The sequence below is a fragment of the Antechinus flavipes genome, chromosome 6 (assembly GCF_016432865.1).
Source record: "Antechinus flavipes isolate AdamAnt ecotype Samford, QLD, Australia chromosome 6, AdamAnt_v2, whole genome shotgun sequence".
In the NCBI taxonomy this organism is placed as follows: Eukaryota; Metazoa; Chordata; class Mammalia; order Dasyuromorphia; family Dasyuridae; genus Antechinus; species Antechinus flavipes.
The window spans coordinates 197601193-197628505 of NC_067403.1; the positions used below are offsets into that span (position 1 = coordinate 197601193).

At 38.8% G+C, this 27313-nt stretch overlaps 1 long non-coding RNA gene across 1 annotated transcript; it reads right to left on the minus strand.

Annotated features, from left to right (window-relative positions):
- On the minus strand, positions 1–26812 carry LOC127540779 (uncharacterized). The gene is made up of 2 exons (XR_007948280.1): positions 26716–26812; positions 1–552 (listed from the first exon to the last, which is right to left on the minus strand). It is a non-coding gene; the product is annotated as an uncharacterized LOC127540779 (long non-coding RNA).
- Between the last annotated feature and the right edge of the window lie 501 nt (positions 26813–27313).

Sequence of the window (27313 nt, forward strand, 5' to 3'; positions counted from 1 at the left end):
TTAGGAACTCTTTTGTTTATTTGTTTGTTTGGGGTTTGGGGGAAGGGGAGTAGCAGGAGCTATAGATAAGCTTCCTGTAGATATTTTTTTTTTAATAAAATGCATTTTATTTGATTAAATGAGGGAAGGTCCCAACATATATTCCCGGTGGCATTCAATTTCTCTGTTGCTTGGCTGTCAGTTTCACCATCCCAAGAAGGCTGGCTGGCATCTATCTATTACCAGCCCTGGCAGGGGCATTTTTCTTGAGAGGCAACCATGGAGTTTGTCACGTCGATAACAGGAGGAAACACTTGGCATTTACATATTTGATGCCACCTATCCGTCCATCAATGACCTTCCAGAGAGCCGGGAACTTTACCGATGGAGGGAGGCAAGGAAGTCAGTCAGCTCCATGGCACCTCTGTTGTCAAAACCATCCATTCTGCCTTGTCTGAATGGGAGCCGCTTTCCTGGAGCCTTCTTAGTGTCTGCTCCGCTTCCCGGGGTGGGACTTTATGGCACCAGGAAAATCAGCTTGAAGGTTTACAAAATACTTTCCTCATACTGGTCCTGTGAGGAAAAGAATGAAAGTATTTAAATCCCCTTTTTGCATTCGAGGAAACTGAGGCTCCAAGGACAAGAACTTGCCAAGAGTCCCACAGCTAGCAAATGGCTAAGTCTGGACTTGAACTTAGGTCTCTTGAATCCAACAAGTACTTTCCTTCCTTCCTTCCTTCTTTCCTTCCTTCTTTCCTTCTTTCTTTCTTTCTTTCTTTCTTTCCTTCCTTCCTTCCTTCCTTCCTTCCTTCCTTCCTTCCTTCCTTCCTTCCTTCCTTCCTGCCTTCCTTCCTGCCTTCCCTTCCCTTCCCTCCACCCCTCTGTCCCTCCCTCCCTCTGTCTTTCCTTCCTTCCTTCCTTCCTTCCTTCCTTCCTTCCTTCCTTCCTTCCTTCCCTCCTTCCTTCCCTCCTTCCTTCCTTCCTTCCTTCCTTCCTTCCTTCCTTCCTTCCTTCCTTCCTTCCTTCCTTCCTTCCTTCCTTCCTTCCTTCCTTCCTTCCTTTTCAGCAACACCACGCTGTCCCTCACTCCTGGGAAGGGTAATTGCTTTTTTAAAAATCCAAATTTGCCCGGTAGATGATCCTTTACAAAATGACTCTTCTTCACTGTACCTACAGGTTTACTTTAATGGTGAGCTCTGTTGGGATAGGATTCAAATTAGAAATGTTCAGTCTTGGGCATTTTGAAAATGCAGGTATAATTGACTAGGCCAGTGCTTAATATAATATGGTGGAATACTTTATTCCATAATTCCATTACTGAAAATAAGGCGCTAGGGTACTGATGGAAGAGAAGTAATTCCAGAGTTAAAAGTTAAAGATTAAAGATCTGAGTTCAGAGTCTAAGCTTTACCACATTTTAGCTACAAGACTTGAGAAAATTACCTCTGTGCTCCCTGCCTCAGTTTTCCCATGTGTAAAATGAGGAATGTGAACTATATGGTCTTTAAATTCTGGCATTCTGTAATTTTGAATATCAAGTCAGGAAAATGTAAACATGATCCATTGTGGGCCAGAACCAAATCCAACCTCTTCTAGAAAGAGTAAGATATTGCTGATCCAGGGAGTTGTGAGTAATTTTAAAAATAAATACCTCCCCATATCATTTCCTCGCTGGCTTCAGGTTGCGTATGGTACCCAAAATTTTACCATCAAAGACCCAATGGTGCATCCTTCTCTAGTATTTTATTTTCTGCAGGAAAGACTGAGACTTAGGTAATAGAAAGAGAGAGAGGTGGAGGGAAAGAGAGAGAGAGGAAGAGCAGAGTAGAGAAAGTTACAAACAAGAGCTGCTTATGGGTAAAAGAGACAAATCCTCTGAGAGGTCACAGTTTAGTGTGCTGGCTCTTATGCCAAGTTAGATATGCCCCATCATTCAGAGTACAGTCATCTCTCATCCATGGAGAGACAAAGGCAAACAGAGAGAGGCAAAGAAGCAAAAATGGGGCCGGCGTGGGGGGTGAGGTAGAAAAAGAACTGAATGATTCTTTTTTCCTGTTCTTTTTTATGTTAAAGAGACTTAAGATCAAATTTTTAGGATCCATTGGGCATAATTTTGGATAATTTTCAACTCCATTTCCCTACACACATAGATGGAGCAGCTACATGCTGCAGTTGACAAAATGCCAGGTCTGAAATCAGGAAGACTCATTTTCCTGAGTTCAACTCTGGCTTCAGACACTTACTATCTATGTGACCCTGAACAAGTCATTTAATCCTACCCTCTTTACCTCAGTTTCCTTATCTGTAAAATGAACTGGAGAAGGAAATGGCAAACTCCTCTGATATCTGTTAAGAAAACTAAGTGCATTATGAATGGGACATGACTGAACAATGAAAAATGAATGAACAAGAACATGTACACATTCGTTCATCAAGTTCATAAATGGATTATATATATAATATATATATATATACATATATGTATTTTTACATATATACAGTGAATCATAGCCATACTCATACACATAGATATATATATACATATATATGTATGCATATATATATATATATACACATACATAATATGTATTTTTGTAACTGTATATAAATATATAACAGACACTCACATGCATGCTCACAGTCACATTTTCACACACCTTTATGTATAAACATGTTGATACTCATTCACGCATATGCAAACACATTCACTTAGGAGACTTGTACACAGATACTCCCACGTTCTCCCCGACATTCACAAGCATTTGTGTTTAAACACATATCCATGGGTGAATTCACATCCTGTATCTACATAAACAATACTCACATCTGTACTCATATACATGATAAGATTCCTGTATCTACATAAACAATACTCACATCTGTACTCATATACATGATAAGATAGAATCATCCATCTACTCCAACTCAGGTCCCCTGCATTCAAACTCAAAGACAGTCTCTGTCCCATTGAGCTTGCCAGCAGATACAGAGAATACTGGCAGTGCAATCAGAGCCTCTTGGAGCCAGAGAAGCATAATGGTGGTAAGTGGGTGGGCAATGACTGGATTCCGTATTACAGACTACAATGACTGGTTGGTTTTTGTTTGATTTTGTTTTTATAGCTTTTGATTTGCTTCCTGAACAATGTAGTTCCTTGAGCTTTTAACCACGAGTTGACATTTCACCACGAAACCCACTAATTCTAACAATGGAATAAAACCATGACTGAGGACACTTTGGTACTTCCAAAGACCTGTGGTGTTGCTCACCAGTATTCCTTTCATTGATATCAGAGTCTTTCCAAGTCTTCATTTCATGAAGTTTAGTGACTAATGATATCCAGGTTCCCTAGATGATCTCTGCTGTAGTTTCTCCCTCTCACTCTAGGCTGGGTCTCAGCAGCCAGAACAGAGCTTGCTTTTCTATCCAGACTCAGACTCCTGGAAGGAGCTGCTTGTACAAGCTGGTGTTGGGCTCCTCAGAAGGCTGACTCTGCATGTGTGCATGTGTATAGGAATTCATGAATATATTTGAGTGCATTCCCAAGTATATATGTATGTGAATATATGCAAAGCACAAGAAACACCTTGGGCTAGGATTCAAGAGACCCAAAAATGACATCTCAACTCTGTCACTAAGTCCCTTTGTGATATTCCAATCATTTCCATTCTTCCAACCTTGGTTTCCCTTTTTGTAAAATGAAAGAGTCAAGCTAGAGGAACCCTAAGGGACCTTCCAATTTATATTTTTTGATATTGATATTTTCTAATGCTACCCAATGGCAGAGATTCTCTCTTCTTTCTCCAGTCTCCCCATCAGAGCTGAACACCTTACACTGCAGAAGGGATCGCTGAATGCTCTTATTGATTCATGGACTGATTTTCCCAGTGCCTGAGTGGTAGATGGGATGCAGGGTTTCTGGCTCAATGTAATAAGCCAGACAGAACCAGAGCTCATTTGTCCATCTGTCCTATTCAGCCATGACACACTTAGAAGATGGAGCTTAGAGCCAAACTTACGGCTATTTAATGGGGACAATATCATTTAATTCCCCTTTCTTTAGCTCACAGCTACCTTTGCTCCAGATTCCAAGTCTTTGTCTCCTTTCTGGAGGGTCCTCTCTATTTATTCTTGTTCAAATTCTTTGAAACTTAGCCTATTTCCCACCTTCTTCAAGAATCCCACCCTGCTTGCTCCAAAAGTGTTTTGTATTTAGAGTCAGAGCATCTGGGGTCACATCCTGGCTTTGCAATTTCCTACCCATAGGATTTTGGGTAATGTTACTTAACCCTCAGTGACTCTTTTTTCATCTATAAAAAACAGCAACAAAAACCAACACAATGATAGTAAGATCTCTACCTTTAGCACTCACTATTTTGTTATTGTTCAATTGTGGGTTTTTTTAGCCATGTCCATGAGATCATTTGGGATTTTCTTGGCAGAGATAATGGATTGGTTTGCCATTTCATTCTCTAACTCATTTTACAGATAAGGAACTGTGGCAAACAGGGTTAAGTGACTTGTCCAGGGTCATACAGCTAGTAAATGACTGAAACCAGATTTGAACTAAGAAAAAGAGTTTTCATGACTCCAAGTCTGACACTTTATCCCCCATACTCCTAGTTGCTCACTGTCTATATCCTTTGTTAATTTGGCACTTATATACTATCTTGACTTGTATTCAACTATTTTAGAAATAGGTTGGGCTATGTCTTCTTTAACTGGATATGAATTCTTCAAGGATGAAAAGTCTGTTTTTAGCTCCATCCCCACTAACCCTATTCCTTTTGACTTTCTCATTTTGGTAAATAGCTCCATTATCCTTGCACTCATTTAGATTTAAATTCAGAGTCCCCTTTGATTCTTCTTTGTCATTCAGCTTATACGGAAACATGTTGATTCTTTCTATCTCTCAAATTCTTTGTACCTTGGATTTAGAGCTAAAACTTTAGAGATCATGAAGTCTAGCCCCCCTATTTTTATGGAAGAAAGAACAAGGCTGAGAGCTTAAGTTATTTACCATCACACAAATTATAAGTAGCAAAGTTGATATTAAAACATATCCTTTACTCTGGCCCTTAGAGTCAAGAGGCCCTAAATTCAGACACTTTAATATTTACTAGCTGTGTGATCCTGGACAAGTCATTTAATCCCAATTGCTCTGGGAAAAACAAAACAAAACAAAATGTCCTTTAAGTTCAAATTCAGGGTGTTTTTCATTGCATCAGCTTTTCCCTTCTCTCCCCTCATTCAACTGGCATTCTTATTGTTTCTTATCATCTTCTGCCTGAATTGTTATCATAGCCTCCTATTTGGTCTTCCTGCCTCTAATTCCTCCTACTCCAAACCCTCCTTAACATAGTGTCACACAGTTTATACCTTACTGGTATACAAATCTGCTTGTTGTTGTACTACAAACCAAATATTTCAGCTGTTCCTCATTGCCTACAGGATAAAGTAAAGCACTTTAATCTGGTATTAATTTATTGAATTAATGAGCAAGGTCCATTTCAGCTCAAAAAATACTATGATTTTATGATTTTACATCTCTCCACCCACCTACCTAAAATAATTCCCAGATCAAGAAGGAAAGATAGAGGCTAGGATGGAAGAGAAGGGGTTGGCAATCAGGTAAAAGGGAGATGATATAAAGTCTAAATTTTGTGGTCATTGTATTTGGGGGTACAGAGCCATATCTCAGAGGGCAAAATTTCCATAGGGCAAAACTTAGAGAGAGAGAGATGAAGTAAGTCAAAGGTAATGGGACCCCCAAAGGACATACACAAAGAAATCTGGCTCCCCCAGAAGCTGATTCCTCTCTTAGGGGATTTTGCCTGTTTTTTGCTATGCCTAGGAGTTATCAATCTCCTCTCCCTTAAAGACAAATGTCACGTCAGGCTGAAGCCATCAAGTATTCTCTATTTATCACCATTTAATATATATTAAAGGGCTCTTACCTCTGATTGCGAAAACAAACAAAATAAAGGCACATCCATCAGGAAAGAGGCAACAGGCATGTGAGGAGACAGACAAACAGAGAGATTGTGGGGAGGAGGAACCATCAAGGGGAGGGATAGGAATTTTTCTTCCATTTTCAAAATTTTTCCTCCTCTGATACCTTTGCTCATTCTCATGGAATTAACCATAGCCATTCATCAGAGGCACCAAAATGGAGAGTCAACCCAGACATGGCCACCACAGTGACCAACAATATCTGTCCTAGCTGATTATGGGAGCTATCCAGGCATGGGAGGTGCTGAAACAGGGAAGTCTTTCATTTAGACAAATTATAAGACACCAATAACTTGAAAATTCATCATAATCTTTTCCTTTTTGCAAGAGGTTTTATACTTTATAAAGCAAATATTAGCAATCATAGATACAAAAGGGGCCTTAGAGCACAAGGTACACATTGTCAGCATTAAACTGGACCTTCAATTGCAGCATGCATACCAGCAATACTGCAAGGGTCATTAGAACATAAAATCTAGAAAATTTGGAGCTGAGATACAGTCAGCAAACATCCATAAGTTCCTACTACGTGCTAGGCACTGAAGAAGAAATAGATAAATTGAAAGGCACTTAGAATTCAGATCATTAAACAAAGACTTTGAGGAATATGAGAGACTGTATGGTCCAACCTACTCATTTAACACATGAAAAAACTAAAACTCAGTTTTGGGAAAGCGACCCAAAGTCATAAAACTAACACAGATTAGGGACTAGATTCCAGGTCTCTTGTCTTCCAGGAGGGTGACAAGTCAACAACAACACAATAACGTTATTTCTTTCATAAGAACCTGTGAAGTAGTCCATGGGGATATATCACCCCTAAGTCAGATCAGATCATAGCCTCCTCTGCCATAGTAGACCATAATGTATTATTGAGGCCAATCTTCTGATAATGAGATTCTCTAGTATAACAAAACATTGTAATATCTAATATATGTGTAGGTAATATATGTATGTATATGCATTATCTCATTTGATACTCGACAGTCCTTTAAGGTTGACTAGTCAAGGATTATCACTCCCATTTTACAGATGAAGAAATTCAGGTTCAGAGGAGGGTTATTTGGATGCACAGGGTCACCCAATAAATTAGGGGCAGAGTTCTGAAAAGAAGCTAAACCTCCTAATTTCCCAGTCTATCCAAGGCATTTCCTACCATACCAGACTGCTACTCTTTCTCTCTCTTTTTTTCTCTCTCTTTCTCTCTCCTCTCTTTCTCTCCTTCTCTCTTTCTCTTTTTGTCTCTTTCTCTCTTTCTTTTTCTCTTTCTGTCTCTTTTTCTCTCTCTATCTTTCTCTGTCTCTCTGTCTCTTTCTCTGTCTCTGCCTCTGTCTCTGTCTGTCTCTGTCTCTCTCTGTGTGTCTCTGTCTCTCTTTCTTTCTCTGTCTCTTTCTCCCCTCCCCCCTTCTCTCTCTCTCTCTCCATCCTTAGATCCCATGATACACTAAATGCACTGCTCTTCTGTGAGCTCACCAATGGAAGAGATACTGGGCATTGCGGGGCCACTGGGAGATGTCAGCCTTCAGAACTGCTGCTGCCTGGGGACCTGGTAGAGGGGGAGGAATGGTGGGAGGGGGGGCTGAGGCCACTAAATCAGTGCACGCTTGTCAACAGCTCTAGCGGCGGGGAATTACTCGAGCGAAAATAACAAATGGCTGTCATTGCGAAGCCAAAAACCTGTGATTATAATTATCACATCCCCAGTGACCTTGCATAAACCTTAATCCCTCTCCAATGGAGCATTTAAATAGGCTGCCGTGGCCGCAGGGACCGTGTCCCCTCTCCCTGGGCTTGCAAAATCCCCAGGCCCAGAGAGGAGCTGGCGACAAAGGAATCCCCCCAGTCAGCCCCCACCCACTGGTAGTCTGTGTCATACATAGTGAAGGGAAAAGCCTGGATGGGGAAACCCTTCTACAGGCATCTTTGTGGAGATGGAGATGGGGCTAAGTCAGCTCAGAAAGCCCAGCCACAAACAGGTCCACAATCTCTTAGGGTTAGACAGTCCCTAGTACCAGACCAGGGGGCTTGATGGATCATGGAATCCGAGGACCTGGGATGTCTGGACTCGGAGGAATCCTAGAATTAGAACATCAGAGATAGAAAAGACTGAGTTCTGAACCCAACCTACACTGACCCCTGACCTCAGACCCAGTCTGACCTGATCCTAGCCCAACTCAATCATGACCCTGACCACAAACTGACCTATGACCTGAAGGCCACACTGAGCCCTGTCCTCAACCCCTGGCTAAGCACTGACTCAGGTCATAGACTAAGCCCTGATTTCAGGTATAGTCTGAGCTGTGGCCCTGAAAATAGGTTGATCTTTGGCAATTACTACAGACTGAACCGTAAGTCTTACCCTGATTCTAGACTCTTATCTATAGCTGACATTGACCACAAACTGACCTATGACTGCTCTGACGCCAGACTCCTGATTCTGGTCACAGATTGGCTCCTAGTAGGGACCTCGGATTTGGCCTTGATCCTGGTCCCAGCCGGAGCCCTGACTGACTCCAGTCTGCACACTGACCTTTGGCTTGGTCGTAGACTGAGCGCTTGCCAGCTGCCAATCAAATTTGTGTCATGGATCTCAAAAACCCTAAATAAGCAAGTATGTATAACTCAGAGCAGACCATTCCCTTTGGTGGAGATATATCCCAGGGCACATCATTACCATGTATGGAATATAGCTTTATTTTAGCTCCAGTGTGGTGGTCCCCTAGTAGTCAAATTAGGCCCTATGTTGACCATAGGCCACGTGTCCAGATCATTTAGAAGTTATTTCCAATAACAACAACAACAACAACAACAACAACAACAACAACAACAACAACAACAACAACAAGAGGAGGAGAAGGAGAAAGAAGAGGAAGGGAAGGAAGAGGAGGAAGAAGAGGACGAGGAAGAAGAAGAAGGAAGAAGAACAAAAAATAAGAAGGAAGAAGAAGAAAGAAGAAGAAGGAAAAAGAAAGAAGAAGAAGAAAATTTTTTCCTGAGGAAAGATAAAGTACCTCTGCAGTAAAGCAACAATAGACATTTATATAGTGTTTTATATACTCTGTTACTTAAACCTCATTTAAAAAAGTATGTAGTCCAAACTACTAAAGATATCATTATCCCCATTCTCCTGGAGAGAATAGTGAAGCCCAAAAAACTAAAACTCTCCCTGCTGAACATCCCCTGTGAGAATTTTTTCCCTCTCTACTAAGGCCCAGAAACCCAAAATTCTGGAGGGAATGCACATGGATCCAGTTTTATTCCCCTTCACTGAGCTAAGATGTAGCAGTTTGCACTTTTCCAGGAAACTTTTCTAAATCTATTTTATATTATAATCATTTGCATCATAGAACTATTGACTCATAGAATGCTATAGGTAGAAAAGGATTTTAGAATATAGAAACATCACAGCTAGACAAGATTTTGGAATACAGAAAATCAATGTCAGAGTTGGGAAGAACTTGCAAATACAGAATGTCAGATGAACAAGATAGGGTTATAAAATGAGAAACATAGAAGTTTAGAGGTAGAAGAGAGCTTAGAACATAGAATCTCAGAGCTATTAGGGATCCAATATTTTAGAATATAGAAGATCAAAAGTGATGAGGATATTTAAATATAGAAATTAGAATGTTATTACTAGGAGGAACCTAATGATGAAGGTCGATCCTCCCAATTTACAGAGGCAAAAACTGAGACCCAGAGAGAGGAAGTATTCTATGGAAAAAATTTCTCAGGAAAATCTGGGAAGCCCACTTGAAATATTGATGATTGTGATCTCACAGCCATTACAATTAAACATCCTTCTTATTCTTGCTACCTTCATGTCTTCACTCAAAGCATTTTGTTTCAGTGATTATCTTAATAAAAAGAAACAAAAACAGAGGGTCTTCTCTGATTTGATTTAATTCAACAAGTATTTCCTGGCGCAATTTCCACTACATTTATTTGCCTGGACCTGTGCTAAATGTTACAGAGGAGTCCTAAAAAGGATAAGATCCAGGTTGTTTTCCTCAAGGACCTCAAAGTCTATAGAAAGCATTTATAGAGAGAGAGCTTTAATATTTGGAAAGCACTGTTATTTCATTTGTGTTATTTCATTTGATCTTCACAAAGATCCTGTGAGGTAGGTTCTATCATTAAATCCATTTTATAGATGAGGAAGTTGAGGCTAAAAGAGAGAAAAGACTTATTGAGGGTCATACAACTGGTATATGTTGGAAGTAGAATTTGAATCCAAGTGTTTCTGATGTCAAGACCTCAAAACCACCTCTTTGAGGATAGATTCCCCTATGGTTTCATACCTTTTTATAATTCCTGAATTGAGTATAGTGTCAGGTACTTAGATGTCAAGCTGAATGAAGTAAAATGCAGTTTTGAAAATATGTAAAGGTTTTGAATGTCCACAAGTTGATTATGATTTAGAATGAGCTTCCTCATGGAGCTTATAATTACATATATTTGAGTGTGTGTGTGTGTGTGTGTGTGTGTGTGTGTGTGTGTATTTCAAGCAGACTAGCTAACCTCCTTTCCATGAGGTTGGAGAGAGATTTCTTGAATTTAGTAAAGAATAAGTTTAGATCACCACTAAAATCTCATCAAGCTTGGAGAGTCAAGGAGATGGTGATAATGATGATGGCCATGTTGGTGATGACATAACTAAATGTCAAAATGTAAAATAAAGACAATAAATCTTTTAGCAGTCAGGGGAAAGATCAATAAAACGAAATTTAATAGAGATAAACGTAAAGTCAACACTTAAGGTATAGAGACTCAACTTCATGAGTACAAAATAAGAGAAGTGTGACTAAACAGCAATTCAAAGGAAAAGATCTGAAGGTCTTGATAAGTGCTAAAGCACAAAATTTCAGGATATAAATTAATACTATGACATGGCAGTCAAAAGACCTAATTGACTACCTGTTGAGAATGTTAAAGTTCAGCTCAGTTACATTTTGAACTAGATGGCTTCTGTGATCCCTCCCAGATTTGAATTCTAATATACTATGGTTCTTAGATAAGTAATCAAAGACAATGAATACTCAAAATAAAATAATCAAAAAAATCACTAATATTTAGCTTTGGATCTCACAGAAAGTAGGCTTATTTGTTTTTAATTGTATAAGGATAGGAAAAAAAGAAATCTCAAAAGGTCTTGAATGGAAGAGGTAAAACGAATTGAGACTAAAACTATATAGTGAAAATAACTAGAGCATTGCACCCTAAATATCTCCTTTCTCCAAACCTAGAAATTACTTATTTGGGCAAAGTGTTGTCATCATGAACTTATTTTGTCTTTCTGGGACCAAAGGGTCAAGGTCATGGTTAAACATGGTCAGGGTCATAGTTTAGACAAGGCTAGAAATGCTGCTGCTAATAAGAAAACAATGACACTGTACCTGCTCCATAATGAGAGTCATACATGTGACTTGAGCCCCATTTATACACAGGGTTGAACCTCAGAATAGAAGCCATATCTCCTAACTCTGAATTCAGTGCTCCTTCCCTATAATCCTACTGGCCATTGGCCAGCATTACTTCTTCTTCCTTCCTGCCAAGGCTCCAGGCAAGAATACACTCAGGATACATGTACCTGGAACAAACAGAGATCTATTCCCATTTGCAAAGAACAGCTTCAATATGGATGTGGACAGCACAAAGACTTCCTCCCCTTTCTAACATCTGTCTTCATGAGTGCAGGGAAAGAACATTCACGCACAGCCACACATAAGTTATCTCTTCTTTCCCCTCCACCTTCCACCAGGGAAGATGGATGTCAGGCCCAAGAGTTGCTATATGCTGGGGAGAGGATATGATGTCATTGGGGTTTTGCTGCTCACAATCCTACCTGCTTTCTCAATCCTTGGCTCCCCGCAGATGCTGGGGTTCATTGAATGCTGAGTTCTGGAAAAAGCAAGTTTGGCAAGTGTACAGGGATGAAACAGGAGAAAAGGCTGGAAAGACAGGTTGGAGACAGACTGAGAAGGTCCCTTGAATGCTCTGTTGAAGTTCTGACTTAGACTGTAAGCAATTGGGAAGCACTGAAGGCTGTTAAGCAGAGGGATGATATGGTCAGAATGGAGTATCTAATAGCGAGAAGACAATTCTAGAGAGTGAGTCAACCCAGAAGACTATTTATAACTTTCAAGTTCTCAAAGCAAGTTTGCCGTAACCCTGTGCGGTGAGTATTGCAAGTCTTATTGTACCCATTTTATATGCAATAAAAATACTTCTACTTTCAGGGTACAGTATGAATTGAAAGAGTAAAAAGAAAATATTCATTAAATTTCTCCCCTGTGTATCCCCTTTAAGCCAGAACTTACCAGAGGTAAGGTAGAGCAAAAAGTGCTTAGCTTGAAAAATAAACAACTTTGGGGGTAGAAGGGATAGGATTAGTGACTTTAAATATCTAAGGCGGCTGTCTTGTAGTAGAAAGATCAGGCTTTGCTCAGTTTGATCCCAGATATCAAAACTAGAAGGAATAGAAGGAAGTTACATGGAGGTAAATTTCAACTCAGTATAAGGAAGAACTTCTTTATATTTGTTGATGTCCATCAATGGTTCAAGCTTCCCTGAGAGATAGTGAGTTTCTCAACACTGAAGGTAGTTAAGTAGAGTCAGTATAATCACATATTGTGGATGCTGTAGAGAGGATTCCAACATTGTCTGAGGTCAAGAAGGAAAATTTGTATTAGATGACTTCTGAAGTCCTTACGATTATTAAGAAGCTGTGACTTCTAAGGGGCAGTCAGGCTTCTGGATGGGTAAGATGCAGTTAAAATGAAGATTCTGAAGCTGAGGTGTCTAAGACATGATGAAGCAAGAGTATGAACATAGGCTATGCTTGTTTTTCCAATTAATTTTGGTGACACATAAAGTTCAGACATTTTGAAATTTCTGCATGTTTAGCCTCAGATTGGGTTGGTTAATATAATATAATATAATATAATATAATATAAAACTTTTTTTGGATGGGGTGATGATGGTGTTGACATAAGAATTACCTTATATCATAGACTCATAGAGTTAGAAAAAATACTTTAGAATTAGCTCCAAGAGTTCTTAACTTGGAGTCCATGAATTTTTGAAAATTATTTTGATAACAATTTCAACATAATCTATTTCCTTTGAAATCTTATGCATTTTATCTTAAGTACCTAAAAAATATTCTGGGCAGGAGTTCATAAGTTTCACCAGACTGCCAAAGGAGTCTATGACACAAAAATACTGATAACCCAGAAAACACTTCAAATTACCTTTTTTATTTTCAAAATATTTTAATACAGACTTTGGTTTCCACATCCTAGTAATCTATAGTCATACCCAGTCCAATTCCACAACAGCAGTCTCTTTTGTAAAAAGAAAAACATTAAACAAAACCAACCAACATAGTCACGATGTTTGACCATGCATACAACATTATATATCCATAATCCTCCACCTCTCTATGAAAAGAAGGTGGATATATTTTATATGTCTAGTCTCTAGGACCAAGACTGGTCATTTTTACAATCATTTTTAGTATATGGCATACAATGGAGTTTAAAAAATTCTTATTGACACGAGGGTTACTCAATATAGTTTTTTTCAGTTCTTTACATTTACATTTTTCTTATCCTATAGGATCATTTACTTCACTCTGTATTAATTAATACAAGTCTTCTTTCATTTCTCTGGATTTTTCATATTCATTGTTTCTCATGGTATAATAATATTCCATTATGCTTATATGGCACAGTTGTGTACTCTTTCCCCAATCAATGGATACCCATTTTATTTTCAATTTGGTGAAGTTTTCTATAAAAACAATAACAACACTACTATAGATATTTTGAGAAGTGTGGTAGATAGAGAGCTGGCATTGGAGTCAGGAATAATTACCTCTAAATAGATAGTGGCAGGTCTTGGGTAAGTCAGTTGGAGTTGTAGAACAACTGAGGAGATATGTTGGGAAAGGGTACTTCCTCATTAGGATTTCTTCTGCCAATGAAATCACAATCCAGTCTCCCTCATATATATATATATATATATATATATATATATATATATATATATATATATATATATATATATATATGTATTATGTTACATTATTATATTATATAAAATGTGTATATGTGCAATACATGTATGTTATATACTCATGTGTACATGTATATACATGTACTTATCATACAAATATGAGATATTTCAAAAGTTTTAGTGCTTAAAACATCATTAAAACTTTGGGGATGCCTTATAATATATACACAAAAGAAATGTCTTATATATCATATTGAGAGACAGAGAGACAGAGACAAAGAAGAAGAAAGATGGAAAGATGGAGAGAAAAAGAGGAAAAGGTCAAATATATAAATTGTACAGTACTGTAAAACATGTTATTAAAATAATAACTATTTCATATAAAAGTTCATTTGTTTACAAAATAATAAATCATATACATACCAATGTAATAAAAACACATGATGTTTTGTTTTGATTTTTTTTTTTACCAAATTCTTAATTCTAGAGACAAGGAAAGGAAATTAAGACTCATTGAGAAGAAAGCATTTGTTCTGTGTTTTTACTCTGCACCCACATTAGCACCAGCTAATCTTGGCAAAGTTTCATTGGATCAATATCCATGAAAACATTTCTGAAGCTCCCAGTTACACACATTGGTCAACAACTAAGGGTGAATTACCTTTAAATTTGTGTAGAAGCAGGGGGTGCTGTCCAGGACCTGAAACTAATGTAGCTGCTACTGCCATCATAATTCTAAATCACATCCCCTTCCCACCCACCCTCTCTACCCCATCACACAGACAAACCCTGTAAAAGTTATAGTACATTGAGGATTATGGAATCATTCTCTGATTATTTCCTATTCAAGCCTTCTTCTGAGTTTGCAAGCAGATTAAACTTTCCAGCCCGAGACTGAGTGCAGATGTACCTTTAGAGATCATCTCAACCATTCTCCTTGTCTGACAAAGAAGGAAACTAAGACTTAGAGTAGAAAAGTTCTTTGCTCAAAGTCACAAAGACATTAAAAAGCAAATCTGAGATTCTAACTCAAGTCTTCTGACTCAAACATAGGACATTTCCCACTTTAACTGAGAAAGGGCTGTTTGTAAACAGTCTTTCTGCAGTTTTTACCAAGACATTGTAGTTATTCCTTTTACTGCTTTGTGTATTGGCTAATGAATTTTTGAAAGAGAAACAGATATTAAATTGTTGTGTTTAATCTTCCATTAATTTTTTAATTTTACAGAATATGAATTTCTGATTGGAATTATTGTGATTGTGATTATATCAAAATTATATATCTTTTTGGTAACCATTAACTGAATAAGGATTTTATAGAGGTAAGAAGAAATAAAGCTGAGATTTGAACTCAGGTTTTCCACGTCCAATTCCAGGGCTGTTTCCCCTGTTACCTTGTCTCCTCTTACCAGCAGATCCTCTCTTTGGATGCTTTTTTTTTTTAAGACAGGCTGGGGGTGGGGGAGGGATACTGTTCTCATTTGATAGGCTGGGAAAGCTAGATAAGGATTTGCCTCACAATATGGCATCGAGGAAGGGAAGCCCAGTTCTTTCTCCTATACCCTGCTGCCTGTGAGAGGGGTGCAGAGAGGATACAGCAAGCAGTGCATGTGCATGGTAATAAGGAAAGGAGGAAAGACAGACAAAGACACGGTATTGTGGTCCTCCCCCCAGAGTCCAGGACTTCAATTATAAAGCCGCCCGCCGGCAAGGCCGGAAATGTCAGTGTTGTGTGTCCATCTCGGGCAATGGCAGTGAGGGCTTCCAAAGTTTGGAAATTAATCAGATGGCAACGCCAATCTTTTTAAGGCAGGCAGGCTACAGAGGCCGGGCTTCCCCCTCCTACCCCCAATGAATTACACCGAAATCATATAATTGCTGGCTGACACTCAGTCACCCTTGACCAAAGGCACCTCAGAAATTGGCAGGTTTCCCTCGGACTCCCCGGCTGCCGAATAACACGCCCAGAGTCACGTGAGCCCAGAGGGGGCTTGGGAAACGGCTTCAAACATACAGCCTTCAAACAAATAAGAAAAGAAGGGGTTGGAGGGGAAAGGGTATATCTTTGCATGTTCTTCTGGAGGTATCTCAAACAAGAAGAGAAAGGAAGAACTAATGCAGGCTCCATGATGTCCACCATGGCACATGGACAGCTCCCTCATCAAATGCAATTAAAATTTCTTCCTCAGACTCCCTTATTGAAATAAGAAAGATAGCAAGGGGTAGGCGGGCAGAGAACTGGGGCCTCACCCACTGCTGCCTGAGCCAGCTGATTTATCATGTCTCATTCCAGCAGGCCTCTCTCACCCGTTCATCCCTCATCTTATTACAGGGAAGTTGTAATTGAAGAGGGTGCTCCCACGGAGAAGAGCTCTCGGCCACGACGAGCTAAATTATAAATGTGCTTCTCTTTCTCATTCAGGACCAATTTAAAGGGCCCAGGAGACAGCACAGGATGGGATGTCTCACATGGTCTCACATGGCCCACGTTTGTGGGCTCAGGACTTAGCACATAAGAAGTGCTCCGTAAATTGATTGACTGATGGATCTAATGGTCACAGATCTGTATACAGTCCATAGATTGATCTGTAAGCAATCTATGGAAAGGAAGCCAACCTATTGAGTATCCAACCCCGTACAATGCCAAGGGGGAGAGAAAAGAAAAAGAATTTGCCATCTCTGCCCTTGGGGAACTGCTGATTGATTACTTTAAAACTAGAAACAATTAGAAAATTTTGAAATAACTGCGTATGTAGTTAGAAGCAATTGCTATAGGACTTCAGAAAAGAGATCAGTTTGGGTTGAAGTGGAAGAGTTGGGATTTGTGTGGGTTCTTTAAGGCCAGGTGAGATTTAGAAAAAACAGAAAGAAACCAGAGGAGGTGGGAGCAACAAGACAGAGGTAAAGATAATGATGGTATTCAAGGATTACTCCTTGAGCGACCTGAAAGAAAGTGCTCAGTGTATCTGGGTTTCCTTTCCTCAACTGTAAAGTAGAATGAATGCATGAACGTTTCTTAAATGTTTATTGCTGAGTCAAACACTGTTCTAAGCACCAAGTATACAACTACAATAGTAAGACATAAGGGGCTTACAGTCTAACAAGTGGGCTTTCACATTGGTTTTCCTCTAAACTGCTTTCTGGCCACATCATCAAAATTTTGTCTCCCATCCGACCATCAACATCATCACCCTCATTGAAAATCTGGGCTTCCCTCTTATTTTTCCCTGTTTTGATAAAGGAGTATCCCCTTATCCTGTTGGTATTCATGTCACTTCCTGGTCATCTCCATAACATGCTGCCACAGGTGTACCACTCTCCTTCCCACCTCTGCTCTAGGGGTTGTTTCCCTCTTCCTTGTTATAATGTAAGAACCTCAAAGGTAGGGACTGCTTTCCTGACTTACGTATGCATTGCCAATGCTTAGTATCATGTCTAACATGTGCTAAGTGTTTAACCAATACTTTATCTCTCTCTCTCTCTCTCTCTCTCTCTCTCTCTCTCTCTCTTTCTCTCTCTCTCTCTGTCTGTCTGTTTTTCTCTCTTTCTGTCTGTTTGTCTTTCTATCAGTCTGTCTATCTATCAGAGATACAGAAAAAATAGGAAAATGTTGACCCAAGAGCAATATTTGGGTCTGGAAAGTTACAAGGATGATGAGTAGAGCCATGGGTGCTAATTGACACACATTTTTACAGTAGCAATGATGGTACTGATTCAATTACAATTATAGCCCTGGAAAGTGGAGAGGAGAGAAAAAAGAGAAGGTCAAGTCATTCAAAGCATGCAGCATCAGACATTGTAGATGGCAAGAGGATGTCTGGGGTGGAATGGAAAGTGGTTGGAACCAGTAGCAGATATTAGGCTGGCTGACACTTTCACTTATCAACATATCTAGATTTCAGGGCAAGATTTCTAGGGTTGATCAGGTAGAAATAATAATATTTCCAATACCTACCTTGTGTGGTTGTTGGGATAGGGAGTATCCTTTTGAGCTATAAAGTCTTTTTTTAAGTGAATTATTATTAACGCCAATAATAATTGATGGTCTCAAAGTCAAACTTTCATTTAAATGTTCAAAGAAAATTAGATCTACCCACACAATAAAAGCATTAAGCAATGACCATCTGCAGTCTATTTCTCTAATTTCCAGCTTTGAAACAGAATTTGTATTAAGAGCAAAGGGAGGATTCCAGAGCTAGGTGGAGGGGTGATATTTACACAGAGGTAGAGTTTGGCTGAATACAAAATACTTTTTTTTAGAGATCAGAGGTATCCAACAACATAATGGTGAACTTTGGGAATCAGTGAGCTATTCAAGGAGAGAGATTCAAGAAGAGGCTGGATAACCATTAGTCAGGAATGTTTTAAAGGGATAGTGTGATGAAAGGGGATTAAACTTAATATCAAAAGACCTAAATTTAAGTCCCATCTCTACCACCAACTGGCCATGTGAGTTTGGCTATGTCAAAGAATCACAGTAATTCAGAATTGAAAGGGACCTTGGAAGTCAGCTGGTCTAACAGACCTAACAGGACTCCCTTATACAATATCCTAATAAGTGGTCATCCTCCTCTGATTGAGGTGATTTCTCCAGCCATAAAGAATCCACTATTGCCTGAGGGAACACATTCTACTTTGCAACTATGATTTCAAGGAAATTTTTCTTTATATGGAGTCATCATCTGTCTCCTTGTGGCTTTTGCCCATTGTTCTTCATTCTACTCTCCATGATCAAGAAGAACAAATCAAATTTTTCTTTTCTGTCAGTCATTGAAAACTTTGAAGTTAGATTGTCCTCCCTCCTCCCTCCCCAAGCCTTCTGATCTTTAAATTAAATATCACTGTTTCCTTCTACTGATCCTCTTATGGCATGGTCCAGTCTCCATCCTGATCATCCCAATCCAGATATGCTTTAGTTCATCAGTCAGCCAATAAACACTAAGTGCCCACTGTTTGTCAGGTACTGTACAAAACACCAGTGATACAAAGAATGGCAAAAGGCAGTTCCTGCTCTCAAGAAACTCACAATCTAATTTCCTTCTTACACCAGACCTGCATACCATTCTCCAGAGGTGCTCTGATCTTGGCAAGAGACAATGGGACCACCACTTTCCTCATTCTCAACATTGGAACTCAATGAATAGCCACAATCTTCTCTGTCAAAAGGAGATAATAATCCCCAAAATACCTCAGTCAGATAGGTGGTGGAAGAGGCGCTAGGTTTGGAAACAAAATTGAGTTCAAATTTTTGTCTACTACTTATTGTCCGTGGAGCAGGCAGGGAGAGCCAGATGTGGAATGAAAAAGGCTTGCAAAAGTGTCAATAGCAATTCCCTCCATGGTCTCTGGGATGCCATCCTATCTGAGCAACATGTAGATGGAATAACAATAACCTTTCTCTTACCCATCTCTTTTACTATGTTCTCAGAAACATTAGGGCCCTATCACAGGACAACAAAACTCTTTGAAACTCCTTCCTTAACTAATAAGAAATGTTTGTCTCAGGTAATTTCTCCTTTGTTTCCCTACAAGGTTGTGAATTTCCTTAAGGTGTGAGCCAGATAAGTTGTTCCTTCTCTATATTCTATATAAAGTATTCTTCTAGACGCTGAACTCCTTGAGATAGGGACTACTGTTTTTGCCTTTCTATGTGTACCCAGCTCTCAGCATAATACCAGGTACCAAGTAAGCACCTAATAAATACTTGTTGATTGACACACACAAAATGCACACAAAATTTTGAGCTCCCTAGGAACAGATGGAGTTTGTATCTGGACCTCTATAAACTCTCAGACTGAGAACAGGGCTCATCTTTATTCAAGTTTTCTCACAGTACAGCCTAGCACAAAGTAGACATCTGAAGGGTCTCAATTCTCTGGAACTCCCCAAATTAGATTACTTTTTTATTTTTGTTTTAGGTAATAATAATTCTTAGATCTCTGTAAAGGCAAGATTTGGACCAAGGCCATTTAAAAAATTGTTGTTCACTTCCCAGTGTCATCGCAACTACTCCCATCACCCACCATCCTGCTTTCAACAGTACCTTTCATGAAATAAAGTACAGTTGAACAAAACAAGCCAATAAGGTGACCATATCTTCCAATATATAGCTCAATCTTCTATTTCTGGACTAAGAAGAGGGAGACATGCATCACTGCCAGTCTTTTGAAGTCAAGATTGGTTACTGCATTGATCAGATTCTGCTATTCTTTGCTGTGTTTTCCTTTACAAAATTGGTCATCATTTTCTTGGTTCTGCTTACTTTATTTAGGGGCTGACTTTTAAACTAGTTGGATGTTTAGATGAGGAGTTGAGTCTCCCAAGTGAAATCAGAGATCTGGAGACGTGGCACAAAGAGTCCTAGCTCTAGACACAAAGGGATCAGATTCAGATCCTTCCCCTGCAGCTAACTATTTGTGTGTCCTCAGATCAGTCTGCTAAGGTCTGAGATTGGACTAGAGATAGTATGGATACAGAGAAAGGAGCTTTGGATCTGGGGTCAGAGGATGTTGGATCAATCACTCGCTCACACTGCCCTTTCCACCATACAGCTCTGTCTTTAACAATATCACTGGTAGTCAACTATCACCTAGCCTCTTCTTGATCACTTCCCATAACTGGGAACCCACTACCTCCCAAGGCATCCCATTTCCTTATTGGACAGCTACATTTACTGAGAAGTTCTTCCTTGAATTGGGTCAAATTCTGTCTCCTGTAACTAATGCCCTTTGACATAGCTCTCTAAAATGAAAGGGGTTGAATTAGATGGATACTTAACTCTGTATCTCTGAGCTTATAGTAATTATATAGAGTACTTTACATAGTACTTTAAGATTTGCAAATAACTTTACACATGTTAAAACATTTGATCCTTACAATAACTCTATGAGGTAGGTGATATTACTAGCTCCATTTTATAGATGAGGAAACCAAAGGAGACAGAGGTTAATTGCTTATCCAAGCTATTAACACAGCTAATAAACCCTTATGGCAGGATTCAAACTCAGATCTTTCTCACTCCAAGTCTTGAGTTCTACCTACTATAGCACTCAACTGCCTTCTGATTCTGTGATCCTCCTGTCTCATGGGAGAAGGAAGATATTTCAAATTTCTGCTCACAGCTCAAATCTTAAGTGTATAGAGATCAAAGAATTTAGATCTGGGAAGGACCTTAGAGAGTATCTAATACAACCTCCACATTTAATATCTGAGAAGAGTGAGACACAGAGAAAGAAAATAGCTTGCCCAGGTGACACAGAGAGTAACAAAGCTAGCATATTCAAACCCAACTTTGGGCTCTTTCCATTTCATCAAATTGTACATTTGGAATTTAGACATAAGCTTTCCTACTTGAGTCAATCATCATTTACTGAGTATCCTTATCCTGCAGACCCAGTCACAATGGAAGGCAACTTGAGAATGCATTAATCCCATCCCTGATCTCTTGAATATAATAAATAACTGAAGAATTTTACAATCACTAGAGCATATGCAATGCACCACCTCAGGATTGATTTCATCATCAAGGAAAGTCTTCAAGAGTTGATCACTTGCCAAAGATGCTTTAGAGAGATATTTTTGCTCAAATCTAGACTGGAGCAGAATCATTTCTGTGCAATGAAAGAAGCTTGGTTTGGGAGTCTCTGAGCCTGAGTTCAAATCTTAAGTTGACCATTTGCTACCAAACCATGAAACCTCCTTGGGGTTCAGTTTCCCCGTCTATAAAGGGAAGAAAGGTTGTAAGTCTCCTTCCACATCTATGAACTATAAACCTTTAATAGTGAATACTTTCTGAGATTTGATCCTAAATATAGATATAAGGAACCTTACAGGTCATCTAAATCCAACTCTCTCATTTCACAAATGAAAAAAAAAGGAAGCCTACAGAGATGTTCTCCTTTACCTACTCTTTACCTAAGAGCACACCGGGATTAAGTAGCAGATGCTGGATACAAACCTAAGTCCTCAGACCCCAAATGTGGCATTCATTCCAATGGACCATGATACTGCACAAGTGTTATAGGAGATCAGAAGAGAGAAAGATTCATTTGACTTGGATTGGCCAAGGAAGAGTTCCTGAAAGAGAGGAGATTTGAGCTGGACTTTGGTAGGTAATTGGTAAGATTTAGAGAGACAGGGAGAAACCTCAAGGAGAATAGAGCACCAAGAGAAGAACAATAGAATGGTGAGATAAAGGAATTGTATGGACTTTGATTTTGTGAGGATGACTCACAGGATTATAGGACCACTGGGCTGGAAGTATCTTGGAAGTCCAACCTTCTAGTTAATACAGAAATCCTCTGTGTAGCATCTCCTGAAGAGAGTATTCTAATCTCTGATTCAAGAATGAGGATGTTACTCTCTCCTAAGAATTACATCATATAAAATTTTATTATTAGAAAACTTTTCCTTTTATTGAGCCAGTCTGATTCTCTGTAACTTTCTTGTATTACTCATAATTATACTCTTATGCCAAGATGACCAAGTTTAATCTCCCTTCCATATGACAACAGTCCTTCAGATACTGAAAGTATTCAGTTCCCCAGGCTAAACTTCTCTAATCCTTTCAAGTGATCATGGCATGGCAGATCCCAATATCTCCCCTCCCCATCCATGTCCTTCAGATATACTCCAATATCAGTGTCCTCCCTAAAACACTCCCAGATAGAAAATCCTTCAGTTGAGGTGTAATCTAGGTAAAAGAGAAAGGAACTCTTAACTCAAGCATTGTAAAATCAGATTGCATCAGTCTTTGGGGTTCCTATAACACACAGTTATATCACATTAAATTTGTCGTTCCCTCTTTTTCTTTCATGGGATCATAGGGAAATTAGATAAGATGATTCATAAAGATATTCAGGTCTCTTCTAAGAAAGTGTCTTCTGTTGCACTCTTCCCAATTTTTTTTTACCTTGTACCCAATTCTTTGTTTCATCTTTTCTGTTGTTCATGGAGAGATCACTGAACGGCAAGGCAGACTGGGATTTAAATATTGGTCCTGCTATTTACTACCTTCAAATAATTTCTCAAGGCTTCAGTTTCCCCAATTGAAAAATCAGGATTAGCTCATGCCTGAGATTCTTTACTGTGCTTTACCAGATAATGAGCTTCAGGAAAGCAGGAATTGCGGTTGCTTATTTTTGTCTCCTCCCATATACAGAGCCTAGGATCCTGCACAAAGCAGACCCTTCCCTCAACAAATGTTTTCTGAGTTAAAAAAAGACACCTAAGGGTCAACTTCATGGGCCCCAAATAGGCTTGTGTCTTTTAATGAGAGAGTTTCGGTTTGGGGAACCAAATCTTCTGAAAAAATATTCCCTTATGGAAATGTGGACTTGAAGTCATTACAGACTGTCATGTAGATATGAATTGAAACCATTTAAAAACACGCATCATTAGACACCCCTTTCAAGTTCTTATAGTCCATCATGGGAATTCATGTTCAGGCCAGGCTTAGAGCATCCTCTCTGCAGGTACAGAAAAGCCACACTTTCAACACCTTAGCCCTGAGAATTAAATGTAATGATAGGGAAGGAGACACAGAAAATCAGTTCAATTCAACAAAAATGTATTAAACAACTTATTTGCTGTATGCAAGATACCAGACTAGACCATAGGGATGCAAGAATAAAAATGAAGCAATTTCTGGCCTCAAGAAGCTAATATTCTACTTATAATTATGGAATCATTAAATCTCAGAGCTGAAATGGATCTCAGAGATCAACTACCCCAACCTACAATCAAAATTTATGACATCCTAGACAAGTCTCACTTAAAAGATTCCAATAATTCCAATATTCTAATATTGAAGAACTCACTATTTTCCCTCCCCCAAAGCAGCCCACTCTTCTTTAAGGACATCTTTGATCTAGGAAGTTTTTTTCCCCTTATATTGAGCCTCTCTTCCTATAATTTTTCCCATTGTTCCTAGTTTCAATTCAATCCAGTAATTTTTATGTATTATATGCCAGTCACTGAACTAGGTGTTGTGGAATAAAAACAATGAAATAGCTCCTTTTCTTAAGGAGTTTACATTCTGCTAGAGAAATACTAACCCATTCCAATAAACATTTATTAAGTACCTACAATGAGGCACTATACTAAGCACTACACTAAGGATACAATTAATAAAAAGAAAGACAATCCCTGCCCTCACTGAGTTTACAGTCTAAAGGGGGGTAGACAACACACACAAGGAAGCAGGAAATAACAAAGGAGAAGAATATTAAGGGTACCTGGCTGGGGATATTTTGTCTTGTGGAGTTGAAGGTAGGCAGGGCAGCAGATGCAAAGTGGACTAATCTGAGAGTTCAATTTCTGCAACCCTAGTCAGGGTAGCAAATGTAATATGGAATACCATCTGTGCAGATAAATATGATGTTAAGAAAGATAGATACACAGATAGACAGATAGAAACACGGATGCAGACTGTTGCATAGTGGATGGAGGGCTGACCTCTGAGCCAAAAAACCTAGGTTCAAGTTATGCTTAACAAATACTGGCCTTGAACAAGTCACCGAACTCTCCCAGTGCTCTAGGCAATGCTTTAAGATGATGACCAACTTTGAAAGATTTCAGAACTCTGATCAATGCAATGACCAAGCTCAATTCCAAAGAACTCAGGATGAAACTAGACACTAGATTCAGAATGTAGGTTGAAATATATCTTTATTCTTTTGGAACAGGCTAATTTGGGGATTTATTTTGCATGAATATATATTTTAATGAGTTTTGCTTTTCTCAATGGTTGGGGCAGTGAGGGAGAGAATTCAAAACAGAAAATAAAATAAAATTGAATTGAATTGAATTTGTTTAAAAAGAAAGAAAACAAACATCCCAGCTGCTTCAGCCAGTTGCCCTATGATATGCCTTCCCCACCATTCTGATCACTCTTCTCTCTGGATAAGATCTAGTTTTCAATGTCTCTTGTACAGCATAGTGTCCAGATGCAGAAGCATGATCCGACCGGGTCAGAGGACAGCAGAACTATGATGATAATTAAAGCTAATGGGAATCTAAAAGATCATTTTGTTCAAGCTTTTTACTTTCAGGTAGAAAACTAAGGTCCAGAAAGAGGGAAGACATGCAATGGATAAGCCCAGATTCTGAACCAGCTTCTCTGCCTCCCGGTCCAGGGTTCTGTTCACTATATCACTCATCCTTATTCCATCAGCTTTTATTCTAGATGCTCTTTCTAATTGTGTGGCCTAAGCTTGTTTAACCGATCCAACTAACCACTAAGATTTAAGTTGAAGCCCACACAAACCCATAATATCTCAGGAAATACATATATAAAACTCCTGTCTGTACCATTAACAGATTAATGTGTTTGGCCAACTCACAATTTATGTAAGCCTCAATGTACGAGGATTATCATAATAATTGTGTATATTACAGGTTATTATAAGAAAACTGCTTTGTAAATTGTAAAGTTCTATATAAATGGGAATTATTGCTGCTACCTTTTTGACAGAAACTTTTTTCCTAGCTAAACCTCCTTGTGACAGATTGTGCAATTGATTTTTGGAACCCAAGTATAGGATTTTACATTAACCTCTATTACATTTCATCTTGTTAGATTTGGCTAATCATTCTAACCTATTGAGATAATGTTTTAACAGGCAGCTGGGTGGCTCAGTGAATAATGCACTGGGCCTGGAGTGAAGACCTGAATTCAAATCCTACATCAGATCCTTATAAGTTTTGTGAATTCTGGGCTAGTTACTCAATCATCATCTGTCTCAGTTTCCTTATCTATTAAAGGAGGATAATAATAGTAACTACCTCCCAGAATTGTTGTAAGGATAAAATTATTATAGGATATATTAGGATTTTAGGATAAAAAAATTATAGCAAATGCTATAAAAATACTAGCTGTTATTTGTGTATCCTGACTACGTCATCCAAAATGTAGTTGCCATCTAAAAAACATTGCTGTAGGAAATTTTATCTTATTGGAAACCAATCTTCCTCCACAAATTCTATATTTATGTTGATGATGAAAGAAACCAAAGCACAGTGAAGCTGGGATGGAATTGGAATTAGAAACAAAGTTTCCTGGCTCATTCTCTACCATTTTATGCCATTTTCTGTGAAGAGTCAAAGCCTTTCCATTAATTGGCTGGGACTCTGAGTGAACCCTTCTCCTTAAATTTTTCTTACTTTGTTCTGGATGGATTTTAGTTCCATAGAAGGCAAAGGTGCCCACTGATGAGAACTGTCCCACAGGGAAGGACTGGTTCAGAAAGAATGAGTTCCCTCTGAAATATTCAAATGACCACTTGTAGAGGAGCTTCTTACTCAGATTAGGATTGAATCAAATGCTCTCTATTCCCTTCCAAATCTGAAAGTCTTTGAAGATTTGACTTCGAGTCTTGCCTCTGACATATATTGGCCATTTGACCCTGAATTCAGTAAATTCTCAGTGTTCTAAGAAATTCTAAAACTATAAATCACCAAGAAGTTATTCCCCTATGTTGATAAAGGGAATTTGCTTACCTCCAAATTCCGTATAGCAATGAAATTGCTTCCTATTCTCCACTAATTGAACTAGATGTTTTCTCTTCTCAGGTGACTCTCAACTCTGCAGCTCTAAGATTCTTCTGGGAGGAAAGATGGCAGCTCCCATTGGAGCAAAGAAAGGAAGTTTGGGATTAAAATAAGGATCAAGACTATGAATTTCCTTAAAGACAGACTCTTACTTACCGTAAAGGCTTCCCTTTCTCCTCTTCCAAGTTTTCTGGGGCTTTTATTATCCCTTTCACTCTCCGTCTGTCTTCATTAGTCTCCTGGCACTTGGCTGGGATTAGTGAGTTCGTTTCCATGGTTTCTTATTTTCACTTTCTATCTCTCCTTGCTTCACTCATTAACTCCCTCATTACTTGCCTGCATAGGACAGGAGACATATTTATCATATTAGTTACACAATCGAGGGATTAGCCAGGGATAGGCTTTCCCAGCTTGTATAATCCAAAGGCTCCAGTGATAATAATAATAGCTGACGTTTATATAGCACTTAATCATTACATGACACTTTGCCATCATTATCCCATATAATCTTCACAATCTTCCCATGAGGCAAGTTGAGGGGTCATTATAAATCCCATTTTACAAGTGAAAAAACTGAAGTTTAGCAAAGGAAAGTATTTGTCCAAGGTCACACAACCAAGGAGATTGAGAATGTGATTGCAGGTCTCTCCCTAGACCAAGAATCATTCACCTGTCATCTTGTCTTTTTTGAATATGGAGAAGAAAATTTTTCATAGTAAACACCTTTCATAGTCAGGTTTGTTTATTAACATGT